General features: G+C 42.6%; 1 pseudogene; it reads right to left on the bottom strand.

The window, feature by feature from the left end:
• Positions 1-11,849, bottom strand: part of LOC102876835 — a 46,420-nt pseudogene that overhangs the window by 18,087 nt on the left and 16,484 nt on the right.

Raw genomic sequence — 11,849 nt, 5'->3', positions numbered from 1 at the left:
GTCAAATCAGATCTGACTGGTACAGGAGGAGATTGTCCCTCCTTCCCCAGCAGAGCATCTGGTGGATTTGAACCATGCGCCTCTGGGATTGCAGTGCAGCTTCTTGCCACTAGGCCACCAGAGCTCCCCTGTAAGATAGTATTCTTGAAGATAGAATCTCATTAGTACCTCAGACAATACCATTCATCCTCGGAAAACAATAGTAGCTAACTGTTGGACCTGGAATGCTCCTAGAGATCTGGTTTTCTGACAGAGTCCTGTATTGCTTTGGTCTACATCAAATATTGACCTTGATTAACGTAGCAATTTGGACTACGGGCAACGTTAAGTAAATGAAAATTCTCTCCACAGGGCCAATGGCAGCCTCAGGTTAAATGGAGGAGAGATTGAGGTTATTGACAATTTTAGCGTTGTTGGTCCCACAATCAACAGTCTTAGCAACTGCAGTCAGGAAATCAACAGAATAATCACATTAGAAAAATCTGTCACGGACCTCTCCAGAGTCAGTCTGGAGACTAATAGGTGTGCCTGATGCAGGCCATATGGTCTTTACAATTACTTCTTTTGCATCAGAGATGGGCAATGAACATGGATGACAGAAGAACTGACATCTTTGAGTTGTGGTACTGGACAAGAGTACTGAACATGGACTTTCAAGAGAACTAACAGGTCTGTCTTGGAGAGGGTGAAAAGCCAGTCCTTGGAGGGAAGGATTTTGAGGGTCCGTCTCACATACTTTGGGCATGCAGCCAGGAGGTAGACGTGTGAAGGTCGGGCAGACACAGTGGTGTCCCAGACACAGTCATGCCAGGGACAAGTGAGGGGTGACAGCAAAGCCTGGGGTTTCAAGTGAAAAATGGGAGGAAAGGGCCTTAAAAAGCAGGGGTAACTCACAACATGTCATACAGAAACTTTAATAGCAGACGGCTCAGGCAACTGGCATTACTTAATAAAAACGGATGAGTTTCAAACTCAAGAGCTGATGGTTGAGAAAAAGTTGCCACACTCACCTTTCAGTAACTGTGGCCTTGGGATCTCCATGGAAGAGAGTCCCTATTACTTGATATCCATGTGATAGTCATGGGCTTTGCTTTTCGTATGTGGACAGAAACCTGAGCAGTGAATTAACAGGTTTCATAGTTTTGAGTTGGAATGTTTTAATATTGTCATTCATTACTAATTCCATTTTAGTCCTTCTTTTGACTGAAAGCTTAAAAATCACATTCGTTTCCAAACAATTAGTCACGTAGATATGAGTTACCGTTGACTGATACAACTAACATTTTACAATATTTCAGCGAACTTGTATAACATATTACTATTTCCTTTACTGTTCTTCTGTTTGATAATTTTTTTTTCTCTTTTTCCTCTCACTCCCCATTTAAAACAAGATATAATTCCTGTTCCTGGTGGAAAAAACACCAGTGTGAAGCTAATTCCTATGCTAAAATAGGACAAAGGAGGCTCACTCTAAAAGGAAGAGGTGATCAAACAGTATGTATAATGTCATTTGCAGGCTGGGTTGAAATGGTGATGTACCGGGCATGCTGGTCACACAGGCTTTCTGAAGCCACTGACTGATTTGTCCAAACGATAGGGAACAATATCCTAATAGGGTGTGAGAACGATAAGATGCCCTCCTCTTACAACACCAGTCAACACAATTCTCTACCTCATCTACAGACCGGCTGAGTTAGCTAATACCATGTTTGGCAACCAGGGGTCACTCACCATGAGTACTGGACATACTGTCCACTTGTATTTTGCTCCCACCATAGAAAATAGGACATCAGTCTAAACACTCGCACTCTTACACTATCACCAATCCAGAGACTTCAAAGTCACCTTGACACTAGCAAACAGGAGCTGAAGCGTCATTAATTTAAAAACTTTTATGCAAAATAGATGATGTAATAACATGAAAATGACCATCAATTACAACCCTGAAAATGTAGAAAAACACATTATCTCAGTCATATAGTACACACTCATTTTGAGAAGATTAATGGCTTCTTTAAAAAAGATTTTTATTATTTTTGTGTTTGTTTACCATCAAATTGGATCTGACTGGTACTGGAGGGGATTGTCTCTCCTTCTCCAGCAGAGAATCTTATGGATTTGAACCATGCACTTCTGGGATTGCAGTGCAATTTTCACCACTACTGACCAGAGCTACAGAAGACTAATGGATTTCTAGAAAATAGGTTAACTGGGAACTCAGGAAAACAATAAACAATGACACGATAATCCCACACTGAAAATCAAGTATATTCCTTATCTTTCTTAATCCATATGTGGAACAACAGATCATGCAGGAGGCTGGGATCTATGAGCAGGAATTCAGAAGACGAATTGCATGGGGAAAGCCTGCCGTCAGGGACCTCTACAGAGTACCAAAGAGCAACAGTGTCACTCTAGACACTAAGGTGCACCTGTTCTAGGCCAAGGTCTTTGGAATTTCTTGCTATGCATAAGAAAGGTGGACAAAGACTAGGGTTTATAGAAACAGAATTGATGCCTTAGAGCTGTGGTGCTGGAGAAGAGTACTGAATATTTCATGGACTGTTAGGAGAATAAAGAAGTTACACTGCGATAGGGTGAAACGAGGCTGCTCTTTGGAGGCAAGGATTCTAAAGCTTTGGCCGACCTACCATGGGCATGTTGCAAGGAAGGACCAGTCCTTGGAGAGCGACATGATGCATGGAAGGGTGGAGGGACAGTGCAAGAGGGGAAGACCTTCAATGAGATGCAGTGACTCAGTGACTGGGGGGAATATGAGGGCAGGTGTGTCAGAGACAGTGAAGTTGGCTCAGGATAGAGCAGGGTTCAGAGCTATTGTCCACAGGGTCACTATGAGTTGCAAGGGACTTGACAGCATATATCAACATCTTCCAAAACTTCACTTGTCCTCACCAGTGTGAGTTCTAAGATGCTGAGGACAGAGGATTGATCCAGAGAAGAACGTACAGCGATCGCTTAACTGGTACCATCACGTGAAAAGAGACGTTATCACTGGGTTCACAGAATGCCATTCTCTCCATATAAAGAAGGACGCCAACAATTTCATGATACTTGCAATGGATGATACAGTCTTACTATAAAACGTAGGTAACCAAGTTTCTAGAAAACTAGTGGCCTAGGTAATAAGGAGTTATGCTGCCAACACAAAGACGTTTTGAATGCATTGATTCAAGAAAGATGAGTAATAATCCAGGTGCTCCAGGGTAGAAGAAGGGACAAACTCCTCCCGTGCGATTACCTGCCTCTGAAAAGCTACCAAGAGGACAGCTATCAGTCAGTTCTGACTCTAGGGTACACGATAAATACAAGCCTCTGTCATCCAGTCAAAAGAACAGGTGACCTTCCAGTGGGTAAGCTTTTTTGGCAAGGGGTGTATAGACTGAACTACAGATTTCAAGAACCTACATTGCTTCCTGTCCTCAAGTCACGCAGGTTCATAGGGACCTTATGAGTGACGGCTCTGAACCCTCCTCTATCCTGAGCCAATCTCACTGTCTCTGACTCACCTACCTCCATCACCCCAGACTCTGAGTGAATCGATCTCGCCCGGGGTCTTCCTCTCCAGCGCTGTCCCTCTAAACTTCAAAGCGTAATATCCTTCTCAAAAGACTGGTGGTTCCTGGCCACATGCACAAAGGATGTGAGAAGAGCCTCAAAGTCCTTGCCTCAAAGGAGCAGCTTACTTTCACCAACTGCTGGACAGCCCAGTTCTCTTATAGATCCACAATATGTTCAATAATCATGTAAAGAACCAAAACTAAAAGGCTTGCATGATTCTTCTGCCATCCTTGGTCACTGTCCAACTCTCAGATGCATGGCAAGGAAATAAGCGAAGCACATCGATGTACATAATGCACTGACCCGTGCACACTGAGGGACACACGACCAACCCAGGCACTCAAGTGCCCTGAAGAGATTGCTTCTATGAACAGGGGTCTCCAGGGAAGCCGAGGAGGCAGGAGTAGGTGGAAGTCACAGGTTCAACGACAGATCTTAAAAGCCTCACACCAGCACTCAGGACAGGAGCCAGCGTGTCATCTCCTAGTGGCTTCACTCAAATGAAGAAGCAGGAATTCATGTGGACAGGATTTGCAGCCAGAGCCAGGCGTTGAGGACCACAGAGGTGAGGTCATCACGAGCCCCATGGCATACGTTGGGGATTAGGGGTGGTGTTGAAATGAATTCCTCATCTGCTGACACCACCTGAACTTTGCTTCTTGGTTCTCTGACAAGTTAAATACTTTTATAATAAGTTATATTCTTGGAAGGAGCACTGCTGGTGATGGGCTAGCTACAGCACAGGCTACCCTCTTAATAAGCAGTGAACAAAAGACATCTTTCTTGTCCATCTCCTAAACGGATGATTTTGTGAACAGTGTGGTTTTGGAGCATGGCTAGGTCACTGACAGATGCTGAACATACTGTCCACACCGGGTCTGCAGTGAAACCATAAATAGATAATGCCAAGCAGAACACTAGCACACCCACCATGTACGGAAGAGTAAAATATGTAATGGGAGATAATAAAAGAAAAGCCATTCATGAAAGAAAACCTCTTGTACAAGTGAGATCTTTACAAATAGCATGGAAAATATCAATAAATAACTGAAAATTTATAAATGGTATTTTCCCATTTCTATTTTCTGCTTCTTTCTGCATAAGAGTCAAAGACATTATGCCTTTAACAAAGAAAAAGTTTACCTTGCAAAAAAGAAAACAATAAAAATTGAGTGCAAAAGCCCACATTGGCAAATACAAGGATCAATTTATTACAATGGTGCAAAAACAGACCCAGGTTTCACCATCACTGAAGGACTCCCACATACGTAACGAAAAAAAAAAATCTTAAAACCTCTGCAAGTATCTCACTTTGCAAGATGGAACAACAGTTCTCCTATAGGACATGATCAGAAAGACTCAATCACTCCTAACTGTCTTCCTCACCTGTCTATCTAGTCTAAGTTCTCGGACATCCAGTGAGGGTGGAGCATTCCGCAGGGTGAGTATAAATATGTCCAGGCAGGACAGATGGATCATCTATGTCCTATCTTGCTCATACGAGTATTGTGCTGTGTGAATGCTTGCATGTCCTGATGCCATCTGATTGTGGAAAGGTGGCCCCACAGTCCTTATATTCACATGGTCTATCTGGGGGAACACTTCAGGGATAGTTTGTGTACCAGGGTCACAAAAGGATTCCCACTCCCTCCATTCCTAAGTTCTCTCTCTTGTGTGAATTTTTCTATGTACTGAAGTGACTCAACTGTGAAAAGGTATTCCCACATTTGTGACAGTCCTAAGATCTCTCTCCAGGGTGAATTCTTCCATGAGGGGCACTGACTGTCAAACTCCTTTCCCACATTCCTTACATTCACAAGGTCTTTCCCCTGTGAGAATTTGTGTAAGGACAGTTAGGCTGAAGGTGACAAACTGATTTCTCTATTCCTTACATTCGTAAGGTTTGTCGCCTCTGTGAATTTTAATGTTTGGTGAGGTACCCTGTCATTGAAATGGTTTCCATATACTCCTTATATTCATAAGGTCTCTCTCCTGGGTGACTTCCTCTACGTACAGTGAGACGCCTTGAATGTCAAAATGTTTCACAACATTCCTGACATTCTTAAGAGTGGAAAGCTGAATATAAAATTTAATAATAATAATAAACCTAGTGTAATATCAGGATATGAGGGGAGCTCTGGTGGCCTAGTGGCAAGAAACTGCACTGCAATCCCAGATGCACACGGTTCGAATCCACCAGATGCTCTGCCGGGGAAGGAGGGACAATCTCCTCCTGTACCAGTCAGATCTGATTTGACGGTACACACACACAAATAATAAAATAAAATAAAAAATTAAAAATATCAGGATATGACAGAGGCTTAACAGAAGCTAGAATTCACCATGTGACACTATGCCATTCCTTAAGAGCCACCATTGTTCTTAGTTTGTAGTGACTGAATGCCTCCCTCCTGCGATAAGCATAAAGTAAACAACAGAGAGGAACCTGGCCTCATCTGCAAAAGACTTCCCCATAATCCCTTGTTTTTGTTTTCTATTTCTTTAGGGTTTTACTTTGTTCACCTTCCTTATGATTCTCAATAAATACTCAGTAAGCATGGCTTGGAGGCTTCAATGGAGAACTGCTGGCCCCCTGTTTTTCATACTCTCTGTTCTATGATCATTCCTGGTACGCTGTCTCATTATTGATAATGATAAAAATACTTTATCCTCAGTCTACAACACCTACAGTCTCTCTCCTGAGTGAATTCTTCCATGTACAATGAAATTACCTGATCGAGAAAAGATTTTCCCATATTCCTGAGATTGGTAAGGTCTCTCTACTGTGTGGACTCTTCTATGTCCAGTGAGGGCACCTGAATGTGAAATTGTTTCCCCACACTCCTGACATTCGTAAGGCCTCTCTCCTGTGTGAATTCTTCAATGTAGAGTGAGGTGTGCTGATTGAGCAAAGGTTTTCCCACATTCTTGTCATTCAAAGGGTCTCTCTCCAGTGTGAATGCTTCTAGGTAACGTGAGGTGACTTGATTGTGAAAATGTCTTCCCACACTCTTGACATTCCTAAGGTCTCTCTCCTGTGTGGACTCTTCTATGTAACGTGAGGTGACTTGATTGTGAAAATGTTTTCCCACATTCCTGACACTCGTAAGGTCTCTCTCCTGTGTGGATTCTTCTATGTACAGTGAGGGCACCAGAACGTAAAAAGGCTTTCCCACAGTCCTGACATTCGTAAGGTCTCTCTCCTGTGTGGACTCTTCTATGTACGGCGAGCGTACCTGAATCTGAAAAAGCTTTCCCACATTCCTGACATTGGTAAGGTTTCTCTCCTGTGTGGACTCTTCTATGTAGAGTGAGTGTACCTGATCGAGAAAATGTTTTCCCACAGTCCTGACATTTGTATGGTCTCTCTCCTGTGTGAATTCTTTTATGTTCAGTGAGGTTACTTGACCGTGAAAATGTTTTCCCACATTCCTGACATTCGTAAGGTCTCTCTCCTGTGTGAATTCTTCTATGTTCAGTGAGGTCATGTGACTGGGTAAATGTTTTCCCACAGTCCTGACATTCGTAAGGTCTCTCTCCTGAATGGACTCTTCTATGTGACGTGAGGGCACCTGATACTGAAAAAGTTTTCCCACAGTCCTGACATTCGTAAGGTCTCTCTCCTGTGTGGACTCTTCTATGTGACGTGAGTGAAGCTGATTCAGAAAATGTTTTCCCACAGTCCTGACATTTGTACGGTCTCTCTCCTGTGTGGATTCTTGTATGAACAGTGAGGGCACCTAAATCTGAAAAAGCTTTCCCACATTCCTGACATTCGTAAGGTCTCTCTCCTGTGTGGACTCTTCTATGGACAGTGAGGGCACCTGATCGAGAAAATGTTTTCCCACAGTCCTGACACTCATAAGGTCTCTCTCCAGTGTGAATTCTTCGATGTATAGTGAGGTAACTTGATCGTGAAAATGTTTTCCCACAGTCCTGACATTTGTAAGGTCTCTCTCCTGTGTGAACTCGTCTATGTTCAGAGAGGTCATGTGACTGGGTAAATGTTTTCCCACATTCCTGACATTCAAAAGGTCTCTCTCCAGTGTGAATTCTTCTATGTTCAGTGAGCTGGCTTGATCCTGAAAATGTTTTACCACAATCCTGACATTTGTAAGGTCTCTCTCCTGTGTGAATTTTTCTGTGTTCCTTGAGATCAGCTAACCGTGGGAATAGTTTGCCACATTCTTTACATTCATGAGGCTTCTCTCTTGTGTGTGTTCTTGTGTGTTCTCTAAGATGAGAAGAGTAACAAAAGGTCTTCAAACATTGCTTGCATTTATAAGGTCTCTGTCCTCCCTGAATTCTTCTATGTCTAATGAGTTGGTTGGATTTATATTCATATTGTCCCTCTCTTGTGTGAATTCCTCTTTGTTTAACAAGGTGATCCGACCGTGAAAAGGTCTTCTCACCTTCCATACACTGAACAGGTCTCTCTCCTGAGTGAATTTTGGCATGGAGAGTTAAAAGAGCAAGCCGAGGAAATGTTTTCCCACAGTGGTGACATTCATAAGGTTTCCCATCTGTATGTGTTCTTGCATGTCTCCTCAGACATGACAAAGAACGCAAAGATTTTCTACAGGCCTTACCATTATAACGCTTCTCTACACTGTCAATGTTTCTCTTTACTGTGCTGTCTGAAGTACTAGTAAGGGGGGCAGAAGAAGAAAAGGGTTTCCCCTTTTCAATACACTCATAAAGCTTTTCTAGAAAATGAAACTCTTCTTTGGAAACTAAAGGGAAAGGATTCCCACAGGTCTCAGCACATTTTGTAAATTCATGTTCATCTACCGCATGGATCCAAAATGAAGAGAAGGTACAGAAATCTTTGCCACATTTCTTACATTCATGGCTGGCGTCACCAAGGTCACTTCTCAACAGTTTTATGTCGACACGCTTGCAGGAATAACTTGGAAATCTGATGCGCATTTTCCCAGACTGAGTGTCTTCAATCCCTTCACACACCTCCTGTACTGTTCGACTTCTGGGAAAAATAAAGATCACACAGCTGTGAGTGTGTTTCTGTAGGCCCACAATAAAACCCAATGAAGATGTGTGAGTTTAACTTCTCAAGAGTCTCATATGACTTCATTTAGCAAAAATATAATTCCTAGAATTGCTTTTATAAATCTAGTTACACTTTTTGATACCTGTTTCCAAAGTCATAATGTTTCTCATGAGTATTTGTTGTGTTTTGGTATTTGTTTTTTCATCTTCCTGATACTCACCTCCAATAGTTCTCTTTGAGTTTATGTAGATTTTCTTTGCCACACACTTTTACCATTTTCCGTAACATGGAAGACCAAGGGTGGGTCGTCTCAAAGAATGTCAGCTGAGTACATTCAGGGGATAATGTGTCTCCGTCACTCATGTGTTCAAGGCCTGCTATATAACAAAAATAATTTTGACAACACAGAAAGAAATGAAAGCGACATACAGTTGGCTGCTCTGAACCAACAGTCATGTGGGCACATTTTTGAGTTTCAGCACTTCGACACGGGATGGCAAACTGTTCACTATGAATCCCTTCTGAGACAAATCAAAGACATGATGATATAAATGAGTTTCCTTTGGGTGGATAATTACAGAGATGACTCACACAGGACACACAACATCACACAGAACAGTACACACATGACAATGCACAGTACACACACTACATCACAGAGGATTCACATAACATGACACAAGACAGATATCACAGGAAAAATAGAAAAATGGCCCCAGGACTGGCCTGCTGATGCACAAAAGAGTGTCCGGTGATCTGTTAAGCTGTCACATCCAGCAAAAAAGGCATATTATAGCATAGTAAAGATTTCATAGAGCTTCTCAACATAGGAGCCCTTGAGGACTCAGGTGGAACAGCAACAAGAAGCTACAAACCCAAAGGCATGTGCTTCGAATCCACCAGATGGTTCGCGGGAGAAGGAAGGGCAGTCTCCTCCTGTGCCAGTCAGATCCAATTTGAAAGATCACCAATACAACAACAACAACAAAACAAGAACAACAACAAAACAGGAGCAATAAATGAGTCTTAGACCCCAGGGCCATAAAGACTAGGCCTTAAATTCTGACCCATAAAAGTTAGAGTGTACACTTAGGATAGTGACAGATATTAATGTACTGAATCACAGAAAAGGTGCTCTCAGATACAAAGGCTTCCATGAAAAAGTCATTTTCCTGAGCAGTAAAAGCCAGGTGGCCATGCCTGCTTCATTGAACCTTGTATTCCCATTCTTCTGCCAAAGTTCAAAAGTCATGTGCATGAATTCATTTTCTTTGCATTCCAAGGATTTGCAAGCCTATCAAATCTTAATTTTACCTATGAAGTCCAGGTTTTCTAAGATTTCCATCATCACCTCTCTGTAGAGTTTCTTCTGAGCAACACTCAACACGGCCCATTCTTCTGGGTTGAAGAAGATGACCACATCGCTAAGCAGCAGTGGTGCCTGAAACACACAGCGTTATCTCGATCAGATCGGTACCGTGTCTCACAATGTGGGCAAGAACAAAAAAGGAGCCTCACTACGTAGAAAACTAAGAAATCATATAGACACAAGATTATTTTCTTCCAAGATCTACTGAGGGCATCAGATATGAGTCTTGTGCTGGATATTATGACTTTCATTTCCTTATGGAGGAAATCCTGGCTTGCAGTTAAGCAAAAATTTACTACAGAGCCAATGAACCTGTCAATTGTTTCACTGTGAGTCTTTTCTATGTCCTGGGGAAAAGCACCACAAAATAGAGAATTGTTGAATTTGGAAGATAAGTCTGTTGATAATAGTCAATTTCAACTTCCTTTGAAAAGATCTTTAAGAACAATGAAGAAAATATAAAGGACAGACTGAAAGCAGAGTGATGTCCAACCATCGTGGAACCACTGTGGAAGGGAAGTATTTTCTGCTGTGCCTTATACGTATGACAGTACGCTGGGTCCACAGAAGCGAATTGTGGGAAGCCAAACGTTAAACCAAACGCTTAAACAGGAACTGAAGGAGGCACAGATTCAAGCTGGAATTCCTCTTGTGACAGATCACAAAGAATTAGGTGGCATTTCTCCTGAGACGGATCATAGGAGACAGGCACTTGGGGCCGACCTGGTGGCACCTCTGCTACTCTCAGTTTGTGTTTGTAAACCCATCATTCCTGAGATAAGCATAAGGATGTCAGCAGAGAAAATCATAGCCAAGTAGTAAAGACTTTTCCCTGTGACTCACCTCCTGGGAATTTTCAATAAAGGCAGGAGAGACCCTAAGCCTGGGGCTGCAGTGTTCGAGATGTTTGCCCCTGGCCTTCACTCCCTTCTCCCCGTCATTCTCGATGTCATTGTGTTTTATTCGTCCACATTGACAACAGCATATGGAAACATATATTCCATTTTTTTTTAAGGAAAAAAATTCAGTCCTTCCTACTCAGTTGTTCCTCCAATAAGTAAAAAAATGCAACGCTTATCAGGCATGCATTTTAGTCGATGTTGTCAAAGATAGTCAAATCACCCTAAAGACAATCTTGTAAGTTTACATGGGATCCGAGTTTTATACATACAGATTTAGTGCAGATATCTAGGGTTATAATACTGTATAACAAGGGCAGGCGTTCTGGTGGCCTAGAGGTAAGAAGCTGTGCTGCAATCCTGAAGGAATGTTGTTCGAGGCCACCAGCTGCTCTGCAGGAGAGGGACGGACACTATCCTTCCATGCAGGCAACGGACTCTGAGAACCTGCTGGAGGGTCAGCTTTGGGTCAGTTCCATATGGTATACAATAATATACTGTATTGATTATCATGTGACTAGAAGAGCACTGACCACTAAATGGACAGCCAGGAAAAGAAACAGGTGTGTATTAGGGTGCAGCCACAGTGGTCTCTGGAGGCAAGAATGATACACACACTTTGTGCTGTTGCTAGGAGATTTTATTCCTTGGAGAAAGATATGATGCGGGGAAGGGTGGAGGGATGGCAAAGGAGAGGAAGACCCTTAACCAGGTGGATTGCACAGTGACTGCTACAACGGGCTCTCGTGTAACATAAAGTGTGAGGAGAATGCAGGATAGAACAGGGTTTGGATCTTTTGTTCACAGGGTTGCTATGAGTCGTGCTTGACTCGACAGCACCTAACGACAGCAGCATAAAACTTAGGGAACTCTGGAGGTGTCCTAAGGGAGTTATGATGCTGACACAACGGAAGATGTTCTGAATCCAGCACTTGATTCACAGGAGAAAGATGACTCATCTCCTCCTCTGTGATTTTCTGTCTGTGAAAGCCAG

The sequence above is a fragment of the Elephantulus edwardii genome, unplaced genomic scaffold (genome assembly GCF_000299155.1).
Source record: "Elephantulus edwardii isolate Elephantulus edwardi_28Jun2011 unplaced genomic scaffold, EleEdw1.0 scaffold00292, whole genome shotgun sequence".
NCBI lineage: Eukaryota > Metazoa > Chordata > Mammalia > Macroscelidea > Macroscelididae > Elephantulus > Elephantulus edwardii.
This window is presented reverse-complemented; position numbering and strand designations above follow the sequence as displayed.